The following is a 14,520-nucleotide window of genomic DNA, read 5'->3' on the forward strand; positions in this document are numbered from 1 at the left end:
TAAGCGTAAGTGCTATACACTAATATTATCATTTGGCCTTGAGTGTCTGCTTGCATTCACAGTTATTTGACAATGCAGATCTGGACCTGCTATTGCATATAGCAATCTACAAGGAGGCAGGGGTGCACCCAAATCAAAATGTTGAGGGGAGGAGGTCTAACCCTTTAAATGTGGGAGTGGTCAGGTGCCAACTTCATAGATTGTGGGGTCAGAGCAAACTTACTTGTGTGGGGTCCTCCAACTTCTTCACACATACTAATGAGACTATTTTTTTTTTTTATTTTTTTTTTTATTTTATTGGTTTATTCAAACCTTTAAAAAGAAGAAGGAGATAAGTAGACACATCATCCATTTCCACCTTCGGAAACATACATGAAATCATATTTCAGGATACAATCATGAGAGGTCTGTCATCCACAACTAGGGCCAGAAAGGTCTTCGTATGTGACGTCGGATGAGCTGATAAGGAACCATACGGGCCTATACCATCAGCCTTCCTCTTCGATGTCTCTCAACTCTAGGCTTCGTTCAATTTCTTGCAGAAACACGGTTAGCAACCTTGTCAGTTGTGTGTTGGAGCCAGAGAACATCAACTGCCACCATTCTTCTGCATTCCTTATTGAGTGCTCAGATACTAGTTGTCCCAGGTGTTTAGTTCTTTGTAGTTTAAAGAATGGGCAGAATAAGACAAGGTGCTTAAGTGATTCATCACAGGTTTTGCAGTATCTACAAACAGTGTTTGCGACGACGTTTCCTGTCCAGTTCTTTGTCCGATCTTTAGTTCTGAAAAGGTTTAGGCGAAATCTCATGTATGTTGCCCTTTTAACGTTATCCGGAAACAAAACTACATAGTTTTGTAGTGTGTTGAATGCTCGTGCCTCAGCTGGAGCGTCCTTCATTGATTTGGTCATTCTTCTGTCTTCACTAGTTTGAATCCAGTCAGCTTCCCAGATCTTTTTCTTCACCAAATCTGGGTTGTCCTGAAGAGTTTTAATATTCGTTCCATGAGTGGTTAGCAGGACTTGACATCTTTTGTACCACAACGCTAGGATACTGTCTGGGCTAGCATTACCAGGATTGCGTAGTATTTTGAATTGAGGTGCTGTTACAGACAACACAGTTTTCCTGAAAAGTGCCAAGGTGTTCCACATGATCCGGGCTTCAAGCGAGATCATGCCTAGCTCATAACGTATGCAGGATGTGGGGGTGCTGTTTGGTAGGTGTAAAATTTTTACCCAAAAAATATGCTCCAGGGTTGACCAAAAGTCCGCCGGGCATCCAAAGGCATTTTCTGCACCGTTTATCAAGGCTGGTACAGCCTTCTGCTGATAAAACGCTATCACAGGCTTGAGTGAGAACTTTCCATATTTTTTGTTTAAGATTGAGGCTTGGGAGGCTAAGTGTCGGCATTTCATCTTTGTGAGCTCCATCCAGGGGCTATCGTTTATATTTGTATTAATTTGCATCCCAAGATATCTGGTGCTTTCCACCGTAGTTAGTGTTTCCTTTCCCAGGCGCCATCTGAATTTGTTGTTTTTCTGGTGGCATCCAGTTTGCAAATTCTGTAGTGTTAGTATTTCACTTTTTGAGTTGTTAATGATCAAACCGTTGTTTTCCACGTAGCGTTCGACTGCATTTATTTTACGCTGGAGGCCGATTGGGGTAGAATCCAACAAGATCAGATCGTCAGCATACAACATCCATCCTAATTCAGAACCGTGTATCATGGGAGAAAACGATCGTGGCTCGTTTATTGCGAAACCAATGTCTGAGAGAAAAAGGTTGAAGATGATTGCCGCCAGGGGGCAGCCTTGTTTGACACCACGAGAAGTGTTAATTTCTTCTGTAAGCAAACCTCCTTGGTCAAGGCGCACTCTAATGGTGGTAGCAGAGTGGATTTCTCTGATTGCAGCTAGCAGACTCTCGGGACACCCCCAGTTAGACATTTTCGTCCAAAGTAGCTCTCGATCGATGGTGTCGAAAGCGTGGGAAAAGTCTATCAAAGCGAGATAGACCTTTCTCCCAGTTCTTATCGCTTCCATTTTCAGCAAGTTTATCAACAGGAGGTTAAGGCCACAGCCGACCCCTTTTACAAAACCTGTTTGTCTTTCATCCAGGTGGCCACTTTCGACAATCCATTGTGAAAGTTTCTGTTGCAGCATTGTTGCATACACTTTGCCCAGTACGTCTAAAAGAGCAATAGGTCGATAGTTTTTTGGTTCAAGCCGGTTTCCTTTTTTAAAAATAGGCACAATTATTGCTTGCTTCCAAGACTTTGGAGATTCTTGTCTTCTGCAGATACGAATGAAGAGTTCCTCACAAAAGTCCGCCCATAGCTCCATATTTTGTTTTAAGGTTACATTGGTCAAACCATCAGGGCCAGGGGCCCTTGAGTCACTGGCGTTCTTGATTATCTGAAGAATGTCTTCTTTGAGGAATGTCAGGTCCCATTTAGTTAGAGTTGGTGTTATAGGGGCCTGACAGGTCCCTTGTTTACTGTACAAATTTTTGAAATGTAATGTCCAACTCGCTGCTGGTACCATGTTTGACATCAGTGCAGATTGAGGGGCACCTTCGTTGTTTAAAAGTCTCCAAAACTCTGCCGAGTTTTTGTTGTTCATTTTTTGCATCATTAGTTCGGCGTCGTTTTGGAACATGAGAGCTTTGTGAGATTTTATCCAATTTTTATATTTCTGTTTTGCAACACGTTTTCCTCGCTCTGCATCTGTAGGGTCTCTGAGTCTCAGGAGTCTAATGGAGGCGCGTAATTCTCTCTTTCTTCTCATGATCTCGACGTCAAACTTATGTTTGTTAGCAAAGCCAAGTTTTCTCAGGCCCTGCTTTTTTTCCACAAACAGGTGTAATAAGTGTGCGTATTCGACTCCACAATCTAATTTGATGAAGGATTCTGAAAATGTGGAGACTTCGGCCGGGAGCAATGTTAGCCTAACTCTGTTTGGCTCAGCTAGTATCCGATGTTTCCATCTTTCTTGGGATGTTTGCTTTGCGGCTGACAAGGTGAGGATTACCATGTCATGGTCGCTTTGCATCATAGGTATTACCTCAAGTGTCTTGGTGGTTTGTTGGATCTTTTCTGAAACGAAGAAGTAGTCTAAGGTAGATTTCTGGTCTGCTCGTCGCCATGTAGGTTTTGCTGGTATGTCGCCGACAGAATTTCCATTGAGCATTGCTAAATTTCTGGCTTCCATTTCCCCCATCCATTTTGAGGCCACGTTATTAGGTGCATGCACGACTTCGTTGTTTTTCATTCTTGTTGCCAGGCAGTTGATGTTTAAGTCTCCACATATTATTATATTTGTTGACTCGTTGTCGAGAATGAGGTCGTCGATTTTCGATGAGACTGTATCAATGAAGGAACTTGACCCGGCTTGAGTGTGATTCCAATATATATTGAATATATGAAAAAGGGTCGAGTTGTCAGTTTGACACCCATCCAGGGCTATGGTTGACAATAGTATGAAAGGTGATAAAATTAAAGAGCTTGTAATACGGCAGCCTGAACTCTTTTTTACAATAGTCAACAAGCCTGCCATTGGTCTTCCTTTACTTTTTTTAAAGGCTTGGTTGAAAGCTATTTCGTAGGCATCCGCAGTTGGGCAACTCATCATCCACGTCTCTTGAAGGCAGGCCACATCTAGAGCATCCGGCCAGGATTCTTCTAATAGGTGGGAGAAACCCCTGGTGTTCCAGGATCCGATCTTAAGGTCCCGTGGCTCCTCTACCATTTGGCGTTACCGCTTTGAAGGTCTGCCCAAAGCTTCAGCCAGCCAGGACCAATCCTTTTGTGTTCCACTTTGTTCTTGTGGACTTAGTGCATCAACAAGAGTCGGGTCAGTCAGTTCAGCTCCTTTAATAGTAATTTTGATGGAATCCTCTATGTGAAATTTCCCTGATATGGTTTCAGGGGGGCTCCTGTCCGTTGTCTTTTTCAGGCTTCCAGCGCTGGGATGCAGATCACATTCTGCCAATGCTTCCACATTTCGGGGAGCCTCATTATCCATGGTTTTAATTGCAATCGGCGGTTCTTGACAGAACGAGTCACATTTGATTTTGTGAGTGTCGGCTCTGTGATCAGATTTAGCTTGCTCTAACACTTCTAAAATATCGAAACCCATAGACATAAGAGCGGGTCCTGCAGCCAGAACAATATTCAAAACAATTCTAGATCTGAAATGGAGGATGATTTTATCATTTTGGTCCTCATTTTTGAATTCCACCGTCTTGATGTCCTCAGAGCGTATCGTTCTGAGAGATGGCACGTGTTGAAAGAGACATAGAACATTTGTGCGATTTAGGATAAGATTCTCTCCATTTTCAATGCGTTCAAGCCTCAGCTTGTGAGATGTTTGACTATTGTCGCCAGCGCTGTTGGCATCCCTGTTCGCTCTGCGCCATTCATATCTTTCACGGCCAGACCGTACGTCAAGGGTCTCGGTTCTGGCCAGTCCTGCTCTCTTTACGTTGTCTTTGTTGTAGGCAGAATCATCCGAAAGTGTGACTTTTGATTTATTACGAAGCCACGGACCCACTTCCAGGTCATTCTTCCTTTCTTGAAGTGGATTAGACAGCGTCTGAGATTGGGCAAGGACTTTTCGCCTTTCTTCCAAAGTTTTGAATATGGGGCTTGAAGTAGTTTTAGGAGGCACGTCTTGTTTAGGCTTTTTTTCGATAAGTGTACATATTCTTGCCGCACCCGCTAGAATTCGGATAGGCACTGCGTTGATTCCGTCGCTTGGAGCTTCCGGTTGTGCATCCACAAGTACCGCATCCTCATCACCCGTTTCAGGACCCTTATCCGCTGAATCTGCGTCTTCATACACAGACAAGTTGATTAAGTCTATAGAATCGGCCTCCGTAGGTTCCAGGGGGAGACCAGAGTCTATATGTTTTGCAGAAGTATTTGCGATGGAGAGATCTTTTTTCTTTGTTGGGACTCTGTCTTGTGTCCGAGTGTTGTTAACAGTTACGTTGACGGTTTTTAGATTTCGAAGAAATTTTCTTGAGTTGTTGCCAATTCTTTGATTTTTACTTCTTTGATTTTTAGTTTTTTTCAGCGGTCCTAGTGGGAGCGTCTTATGGTCAGGTTTCTGGGGTACAGACCCCTTGAATATGTCGAATATTTGAATTTTGGGCTCCGTGGTGTCCGGAATTAAAATCACCTCAGGTGTGCGAGAGACACACGTGTCAGTCAGAGAGCCCGACGAGGAGGGTTTTTGCGGATCCAAGGTCGCCAAATTGTTAGAGGCCTTACTGCTTTGCAGGACGCTGGCAAAGCTCATTTGGGTAGATGCTTTGGTGTTTATGCTTCCAAGGCTAGGGCCCAAGCCCTCATTCGTAGATTTCTCCAGCTCAAGTTGTGAGCCTTGGATGCTCCGAGAATAAGGAACTAGAGGATCCGGCGAACTTTTTTCACTTCTCAGAAAGGTGGCCTCCCGACAGGTCTGCGTTATTGGGGCATTTTTCTCTTGTATTTCCGTGGTTTCTTCAGAGTTATTAGTTGTATCCGTGACGCCCATGTTGGGATGGAGCACCAGCGCGCCAGGGTCTATGTAGCGATTATTCATTATAATGTGAGCGGAATTTTCCGTGGGCAGATGAACCTTAGTGATTTGTTGAGCAGCTAAGTGGTCCCTGCTAGGTTGTTGGTTTGAGTCCTGTGTCATCGAGTGTCGATGCCTTAGCACGCTAAGGGCTTCTTTCGCGACCTCTGCTAGAAGCTTTTTATCCAATTTATTGCTTTCTTTCTGTTCTGTTAGGGTTTGCAGGGCGGAGGTCAAGTTTGTTTTTATTGCTCCATTGTCCTTTCTTTCGGTGCGCAAATCTTTCTCCATGTTGATTAATTTTGAATTCATGAGCACCACTAATGTTGTTAGATCCTTCACATTGTCATTTAATTGCTCGTACAGTTTTAGAAATGGAGCAAGCGAAATTCCAGTTGCTGACATTAAGACCGACTGTAGGTCTTTTGTGATGTCCGCATTGAGCCTGACCTTTGAATTGCAATCTTTTTTGAGTAAATGAGATTTAGATCTCCTGACTTTTGGAAAGTCACGTTCTATGATTGAGGAGGCAGTTGAACAGGACTCAGAGGAAGATGAGTTAAAGACATGAGTGTCACTTACACGAATGTTGTATGCCAGATTTTGTCTGACACTTCTAGAATTAGTTGAATGTGTTGTTGCAGTTCTCTGTCTTTGTGAAGCACGAGCCTGAGAGCATGCTATACGGGGTGAATCCGGACAGGCAGCATTTTCTTCATTTTGGAGAGCAATTTTCCAGTTATGCAGAGCATCGAGCTTTGTGGTAGACCAGACGTCTCCTGGCTGCGTCTCATGGCTATGTGCCAAGGGCGTCCGCTGAGTCTGCTGATCAGTTTGACTCCGGTCTCCTCTCGGTGTGAAGATGCAGGCTTTGTTTGTTTGAGAGAAGTCTTGCGGAGTTTTGTTTGCGACTTCTATCGAGCCTCTTCTATTTTTATAGGATGTTAGCGACCCGCATCCGTTGTCGGAGTCAGCTAAGTGCTTGTCGAGGGGGCAGAATACTTCATCTTCTAGCACGGTGTTCGTCTTCGCAGAGTCTAGTTCATCCGTTCCATATGAGGAGGGACCATGTGCTTTCTTAATGGACGGGAGTGCTGAAGAGCATAGCTCTGACGGAAAGGCCTCTTTCCAGGTTATGGCCGAGCTGTCAACACCGCTACCGTTTTTTGGGCCTCCTCTCTTATTGTGGACACGCCACGCCAAAACCATCAGTTTGGGTGGTTTGTTTGAGGGAGAATTTAGGAAGTGGGCATCAGTGGGAATTACAGCATTCAGAGAGCTTGGGCTCAGCCTTGCCGCGACCTCAGTCTCTGCAATCTCAGTATTGCGGATATCAGCCTCAGGTGAATCTACAGGCATGGCAACAGGCGCATGCGAGGGAGCGGCCACAGGTGAGGGCACTCCGTGTCTGTGTTTTGCGACGCTCTCAGTGTTCACGGAGTTCACTGAGCTGCCCGTGTGGTCGAGCACCGTCCAGCTGACTAAAGCGGCAGTCAGGGACTTGGGGGGAGAGGGGCTATCCCTAGAATAACCCGGAGCAGAAGCGACTCCGACACCACCCAGGGGTAACTCACCCTTTCTTAGGTGGGAGGGGATCCCCAATCTCACGCGGTCGTCCATGAGGCCGCTATGCCGATGGCCGCTAGGCGCTCGCTCACTCTCCTCTAGCTCGGCCCTCCCATCGCTCGCCATGCATTGTGACGTCGCACTCAGTGTCTGCTTGCTCACATCAGAGGCCAGATTGTGTGACAAGTGCTCATTATATCTAGACAGTTTAGTACTTACACGTGGGCAAGTGCTCGCGTCAGTCAGGTTAGATGTGGAGGCAGAGACGGAGGCAGACTTCCAGCGTCGCAGTTGCAGTCTTGTGTGTGGAGGGGAGGGCAAGCGGTCTCCGCAGGTACCTATTTTCCCGCGTTTGTGCAAAGATCCATCCATTATGGCAGGCACACGGGCCCTCAGGCCCTCACCCTCGCCCGAAACCAGAACACCAAAACACACTGCGCACACCGCGCGCTCCGCGTGTGCTGGGGATTATATACTGCTTCCTCCTGGAAGTAGTAGTAGGACTAGAGAACAGACTTCCCAAAGTCACAAAGGCAGTAGCAGCAGAAAAGAGCCTGGGCAGGCTCAGGCTCACCAAAACACACTGCGCACACATGAGACTATTCTAGTGCAGCTTCAATGTTACTAGCAGTTAACTCTCTCCTTCACATCTGAAACCTGGCTGCTAGGGCACTGTACCAGTCCCAGAGTCCCCCATGAATCCGATCCCCCAGTTCCTTCATCTTTATATGTATTGTTCATGTTGAATAAAATAGTAAACATAATATACTAAACCCTTCCTTGTTAGAGTGTTGCCTCTTGTTGGACCTCTGATTTGGTTGCAGTCCTCTTATGATGCTGTACTAGTAGTCTTATAGTCACCCTTTTCTTGGCAGACTTTGAGACTGTCGGGTTAACTTCCAGGACCATCATCTGAGATTACATGATTCAGTGCTTTTTATTTAACTGTCAGTCCAATGTCCATTCATAGCCCACTTCTATTAAGTCATCTTTGTCATTACTCATGTTCGTATACTGTTTATTTCATTAAACCAATAGAAAGCATTTCCTTTATATTCCATACATTTAGTGAACTGAGAATGGAGAACCTAATGCTGTGCTAATATTAATTTGTGACACAGAATCTGTGTTCCACTACAAGACCCCCTCTGTTCTTGTACCAGCCCATCATAAAATGAAAGATCTTGTTAATGTTTAGAGATGTAAAAGGACAATTTCAGATGAGCTAAAGTCTTGGGAGGAGAATAGAACACCCAAATGTCCCTTGAAGTAGAGCTTGTTGTGCCGCAAATTCGCATTCCTCGCTTGCACACTGTGAAATCTGATCACTAAGCCTTTAAGCCTTGCTCACTGGTGGAGGACTGCGCCGCCGCCTACCACCCCTGGTCTGGCAGCGCATCACTCAGTTGCGCACATGACTGAAAAACAGCCCGCACACAACTATTCTTTGGCGCACACAGCCCAAAGAAATTATAAGGAACATTGATTGCGAGAACCAAGAAAGAAATCAACAGCGCCCACTGAACGCTGTCCCTTTAGGATTACATGGTCAGTGGTGACTGACATCAGACATTCATAATATACCAGGCAGATGGTAAAAAAGCTATAGTGATTAGATCACTATGCAACCTTTTGGTGTGTCCGTGTTGGCTATGACATTTTGATAAAAGAAACACAATGACATGGGCTTTCAGACCGCACATGAGTGACTTTTCTCCCTTTAATGGGATAAAGAGTTGTCAAACCCAACTTTGTCGCAGTGAGGGGTCATTGTGCCCATGCCATGTGGTTCCAAAAAAATGCAAGTCAGGGCCAATTTTCAAATCGATGACCTGTGATGTAGCAGCAAACTCATTGTGCAAAATGTGCATTATAACACTTCCACTAGTCACTCTTTCATTCAAGGCTATCAACGAGTGAGCGCCATGAAAGACCAATTCTGCAGCCGCCTTAGATTCCAGGAGGATCAGCTAATTACCTGCAGAGACAAGTTTCAAAATGCTACCTTGATATAGCTGGAAAATTCTGCCTGTGTATTCATGAGTTAACTAAAAAGCATTGACAATGGCAAGTTAAAAACTTCAAATGCAAAAAGGCAATGTTTAAAAAATAAAATCATTTTTTTTGGTACAAGTCGCTTCAGTTGGAGCAGTTTTTAATGCCATTCCGTAAACCACACGTGCCTGACAAAATCAATATGTTAGCAATAGGAAGAATAATAAATACAGTGCCAAGAAGGAAAAGGATTTACTTTGGGTTGGCGGCTTTGGGGTTTATGTTTATAAAACATTATCCATTATAATTATAATGGGTGATTTCCCTGGTTCAATCATTGAATTTACATGTAATAAGTCACACCACGAAATTCACTCATCTCTGCGGGAATTCCCTGCTGCCATATCAAAGGCTAACCTGTTCTTGATTACTGAACACCTTTTGGCCAGCAAGTAAACTAAAGGCTGTAACGTAAAGAGAGTGTGCATGTGTGTGCAGATCATCAAGATGGCAACATGTTCATCTTCACCAGTAGCCAGTGGGGGAGCTAAAAGCCTAAATGACCACTTAAGAAAAGCTATTAAGTTTGCTTTGCCAGTCGCAGCAGGGCTTCCCCCTCCCTTCTCCTCTCCACACTTGTGTTTTTGTTGGAAGCAAGTGGTGGCATTTCAGTGAAAGTATGTTGAAAAGCCCAATTCTGGCCCTGGTTGCCTGGTTTTTTTTGTGATGATAAATCTGCCAATTTATGACCTTTTAAGAAAATATTTAAAATTAGTTAACTCCACCTTCTAAACCGCGATAACCATGATATACCGTCACTTGTCAAGAAGGTTATCGTACGGCCATAAAACTAATACTGTGACACCCCTAAGTCAACTTACCCTCAATCTGAAATTTGAGAACATATCTTGTGATCAAGACTGACAAAAGGAAGAGAGATATGGTTAGTTTACCAAAATCTAATATTCTACCAAGTAGGATCTCTAGAATGTTCATTCCAGTGCCCCATTTGAGGGAGATGCGCTGTTCAGAAATTCCAAGGATATTGCTAAGGCAGGCTATAGGTGTTACAAAATTGACACCTATAGAAAGTTATCACCAGAAAATTGGACTGAATTATTTTCCCTTGATTCATGTGTTTTTTTTATAATAAATTACTCTGGATTGTGTTCTTAAAGGGTCACTTTCTGAATAAGTTGAACATCCTATCTTAACATGAGCAGGGAATAGAATGTTTGAGGAAACCTGGTGCTTTATAGAGACTGTCATAAAAATTTGACTCTGATGATTTAAAGATAACAATTAAAATGTATAAAGCGCTCAAAGCCTAACACCCGAGTGCTATAGGAACTGACAAAAACTATATAAATCACATAGCATATAATGTTCTCATTAATAGAAAGATTAATACAGAGAAAACACAAGAGTATTGAGTTCTTTATGGAAGTTACTTAAATTAGAATTGGATCTTAACGGCAATGGTAGTTTGTTACAAATTCTGGTGTGTTGCAAGGCAAAAGTTCTCCCATCAGTTAGCATAGAAGTGCTGGCTGTTAAGCTGCATGTCACATAAAATGGAGATTTACCATAAAATACACTTCTGGACCAACAGAGCAAATTTAACGATTCTGGCAAATTTCAGTAACCAGTGAATAAGTCTCAAAACTGGTATAAAAAGGAGCATAGTAGGGAACACAATTATTCTTGCAGTGTTATTTTGTAAAATCTGTAACTTGGGGCAAAGGAATTCAGTAAGGCCCAAGTACAGAGAGTTAAAATAATCCAGCATAGTGCTGATAACTTGAGCAATGACAGCCAAGTGATCAATAGTAAGAAAGGGTTTGTTTGAACAGTCTTATCCTATTTCATTTGGATTTATGTTCAGCGCTGGCCCAACCAGAGGGTCTCCGAGTGCCTTACAAGATTAAATTATTTCAAAAGGTGTGAGGTGAAACAAAATGTTGCAAAATGTTTAGGAAAGTAAGATTAGGATAGACAAGAAGTAGCACAGAGCTCATTGCAGCATTACCAGAGGCAATCTTTCCAGTTGCCTCAGGCTGCCTGCAGAGGCCTGGGAACCTACATGAAGCATTCAAGGTCGATCTATGGGCCGATAGGTTACCTTGGGAATTTAAGCGATTTCCCTAGGGCGTTCACTTGCCTAGGTGACTAGAGCGAGGATTCTTGCCTCTCATTTTTTTTCCATTCTGTATTCCCTGTTAGCCAGTTTGCCACAAAACACGCCTCAATTAGCAAACACTCCCCCATATATCCTCTTCCTTACAAAAACATGGTTCAGGCCCCACCACACACCGATTATCCCTGACATGCTTCCCTCGCACCATCTCATGAATCACAGAAACCGCCCACTCAAACAAGGTGGTGGCATTGCCATCCTATATAAAGAGTCACTCGCACACTTGGAGAACTTCAAGGGATGTGAGTTGTTGGTGTTGCTCTCAATTTTTCCCTTCCATCACACCTACACCCCACCCTTATCCACCCCATTTACCGCCCCTACCGCTCCCAACTTCCACACCAACTGGACCGACTTCACAGCTTACAACCATACCTCACCCTGCATCAATATCTACCTTGGCAACTACAACCCTGGTAGTTCCCATCCAGACAGCAACCCCATACTAAAGAGTACCCTCAATCCACTCACCTGTTATTCCCTCACACAATGCATCACATACCCCACATACAGCTGGAAACACCACCGCCCTGCTTATTTCGAGCAAAAATCATGTCTCCATGGAAAATCAAATCTGGGTGTCGAGGGACCACTTTGCCATCCCCTCACTACGCTCACTACTGCCCAAGATCCCCCTCCTCCCACACTTCCTCCTCTCCCCACAGCTAGACAAAAGAAATTACATTATAGACACAACCTTAGCATCACTCATCCCATCCCATCCTCCCCACACTACATACCTACACTATCCTCAATTACAACACCATCATCACACATGCGATCGCAAAATGTGCCCCCCTCAAAACACAAAAACCCTGCAGCCACTGCCATAAACTATGGTTCAATAGCTCCCGCCTCTCCATCAAGCAGAAAGCCAGACAAAACAACCCATGCCCCAACACCAGAACACCACTCAACCTCTGCTGCAGCAAATACAAAACCAGCCATAAACAAGGCAACCATTAGCCCCAAAGACAATCCACCACCAATCGTACACCAAAGCTATTCAACATTGAAAAATCTTTCTCCAAACCACCACCCACGCCTTCCACACCCCCACCCATTGTGGTATGCAATTCTCTCAGAACTCCAAAATACTGATGGCTTGAATTATAGAGGTGAATGAAGGAAGAAACAGGGTGGTATGAGTGGAGCTAACACTCTCTGTAATGAGTTGGCTTTGTCTGGTTGCAGTGGGATGTGTGACAGGTGGGGGGGGATGTTGTCAGTGTGGAGGTGATTGTAAGGGTTCAGACCATAACACCATGAATAGATTTTCCAGAGACATGATTTTGCTTGAAATCAAAAGCCCAACGGTGTTACGTTGTGCGAGGTCATGGGGGGGAGTGAATTGAGGATACCGTTTAGTATGGGATTGTTGTCTTGATGGGAACTACCAAGGCTGAAATCTCCATGGTAGATATTTTTGAAGAGTGCTGTGGTCGTTATTTGTGAAGTTAGTCCAGCTAGCCCCAGAAGTTGGGATTGTGTGCTAGGGGCAGTAAATGAGGTGGATAAAGGTGTAGTGTGGGTGTGATGGTGGCGAGGGAGAGCTTCAAAGGTAGTGAATAGGTGCCACTTAGTATGAGTGTGTTGTTGGTAAATGATGGCAATGCCAACACTTTTCTTGTGGGGACAGTCTCTGTGATGGATGAGAGGGTGGAGGAAGCATGTCAGGGATAATAGGTGTGTAGTGAGGTTTGAGCCATGCCTCCGTTAGAAAGAGTATGTCTGAGTGTAGGGAGAGAGGGAGAGAGTGTGTGTGTGTAGGACTTTATTTTGAATGCTGTATGTGTACTTTGATTGTGTCATGTTTGTGGCACCCTGTGGCTAACAGGGGACCAAGATTGAAATGGAACAATAGGTTAGCACCAAACCTTAGCTCCATCAGACTGTTATGGATGCCTTAGGGAAAGTGCTTATATTGTTAAAGTATCCAATAAGTACATCAACAGGAAACCAATATAAACAGGAACTAAGGAGACTGCCCTCTTTTCGGTCCCTATGAAGCAGCAGGATCCCACCATGTATGTAGGAAGCTCCATGGAGGGTGCTGAGTGGCCTTTCAAGCTGCAAAATGGGGGCTTCTAAGGAGGCAGGGTTGGGAGAAATCTAATCCCACCTAGCAATGAGAAAGTGAGAAAATTAGTCTAAGGTAGTAAGGTGTATACGTTACTGTCCGATGGAGCCGAGCTGAAAAATCATAAGCCAAAATAAAGTACATAATGAGCTATTTAACCGTAGGTAAGGTCTTCAGAGTACCGACATCGAATTGAAAAGGAGAGCAAATTTGCATGGAAAGACAATTACCAGTTTAGTTTTATTAATATTAAGATTAAAGCAGTTATTGCATCTAAGCCTTAATCTGAGTCAACTGAGACACCATTATCGAAAGAAAGACAACCAAATAGTTTACAAAGGAGACATTGGTTCTTAGTTGGGAGGACAACCTCAGGAATGTTCCTTGATTAACAAAAAAAAAAAGAATAAGTTACTTACTTGCAATACAAGTTCTCCGTAATGGTAATCTTGCATTTAATTCAAAATCATTTACCATTTCTGCCCATGTATGGGATGTCCACACTTTTGTTGAGAGAAACCTCTCAAATTTATAGCAATTTATAACATTTATTAAAAAGCAAATGGGCTTTCCAAATTAACGATTGATGTACGGAAAACATTTGTGCCACTCTAAAATCTTTTTGCTGTCAGAGACTTCATTTGGGGTTATGCGCACCAACAGCTTTGTGATATCACCAAAATCCACACATTCTGTTGAATTACGAAGAACTGGCTGCCTTCCAAAGTATTTGAATAATTTCTCTACGCTGCCCTATTCCCCATCTTGCCCGGCGTCTCACGGCTTCACTGGGAATTTTGTGTCATACAAAAATCCCCAAATTAAAATACATAGCCACATCATATAAATAAGTAGTTGTAAGACTTCAGATAAGTTTTTCAGTTTGTTCACTCCATTGGTGAACAGCCAGGTTGGCTGCCTTACTTCCCTTGAAAACAAGAGCAAATAAACCACACAGTGGGGATAGTCTTAGCCAGCAAGGGGGGGATTGATCACCGGGAGGAAATTAATGTCCATGGTGTGGCTACTTTGCTAAGAGCTGAACATTAGTCCTTTCAACCCCTTGTGTTTTTCACTCAATACAGGTTCACTGACTAAAGACTCAAAATGTGTCCATTTCT

At 43.8% G+C, this 14,520-nt stretch overlaps 1 protein-coding gene across 3 annotated transcripts in view; it reads right to left on the bottom strand.

Moving 5' to 3' along the window:
* Nucleotides 1–14,520, bottom strand: part of WASL (WASP like actin nucleation promoting factor) — a 619,654-nt gene that overhangs the window by 175,074 nt on the left and 430,060 nt on the right. The gene's annotated exons all lie outside the window — the stretch shown is intronic.

Source organism: Ambystoma mexicanum, chromosome 12 (genome assembly GCF_040938575.1).
Source record: "Ambystoma mexicanum isolate Mex_15411 chromosome 12, UKY_AmexF1_1, whole genome shotgun sequence".
Classification (NCBI taxonomy): Eukaryota; Metazoa; Chordata; class Amphibia; order Caudata; family Ambystomatidae; genus Ambystoma; species Ambystoma mexicanum.